Source organism: Raphanus sativus, unplaced genomic scaffold (assembly GCF_000801105.2).
Source record: "Raphanus sativus cultivar WK10039 unplaced genomic scaffold, ASM80110v3 Scaffold5632, whole genome shotgun sequence".
Classification (NCBI taxonomy): Eukaryota; Viridiplantae; Streptophyta; class Magnoliopsida; order Brassicales; family Brassicaceae; genus Raphanus; species Raphanus sativus.
Genome location: NW_026620930.1, coordinates 1 through 710, shown reverse-complemented (window position 1 = coordinate 710; position 710 = coordinate 1). Strand labels below are relative to the sequence as shown.

General features: G+C 45.5%; 1 pseudogene; it reads left to right on the top strand.

Moving 5' to 3' along the window:
* The first annotated feature begins 402 nt into the window (after nt 1–402).
* On the top strand, nt 403–521 carry LOC130507766 (5S ribosomal RNA; annotated as a pseudogene).
* The last annotated feature ends 189 nt before the right edge of the window (nt 522–710 follow it).

Below are 710 nucleotides of genomic sequence, written 5' to 3'. Positions count from 1 at the left end.
AGAGTTCTTTAGATAGTTCATCGGTTTGAACCGGCTTGTTGATTTGGTGGTCAGCCAATCATCTCTGTGTGTTATTTGGTGGTTAGCCAACACACCTTCATCGTTTCTTTGGTGGTTAGCCTTAGATCGTGGGTATATCAAGAGTCATTCCGCACCTCTTGACGATCCGTTCAATCCATCTTAGTTCCAGAAGTGCCTTGCCTTCTCGGTTCATATCCAACATCCGGCCAAAGCCATCCTTCCCGATTTTGGGCGTATCACGAACGCCCACCTCTAACATCAATTTCCATACATTTTGATGCATGAAAATTTTAAAAAAAAAATAATTCAGGTGGGCTCCACGCAAATCTACTCGGGCTCTCCGACGAAAAAGATATATGGAATCGCCAGTCATGTACTAACGGGTGCGATCATACCAGCACTAATGCACCGGATACCATCAGAACTTCGCAGTTACGCATGCTTTGGCGAGAGTAGTACTAGGATGGTTGACCTCCCGGGAAGTCCTCGTGTTGCACCCCTTTTTATTTTTTTTTCTTCAATTTGAAATGCACCTCGTCTTTAAAATCCCATAACTTTTTAACCGTGAGGAACTACACCGCCCACAGCACCATTTCGGAAAGCCCCCAAAACCATCTAGGTCAGTGTATAGGCACAGCGATTTTCCGAGCCCAAATTCAGCCGTTTAGAGCCTCAAACAGGCTGCCGAA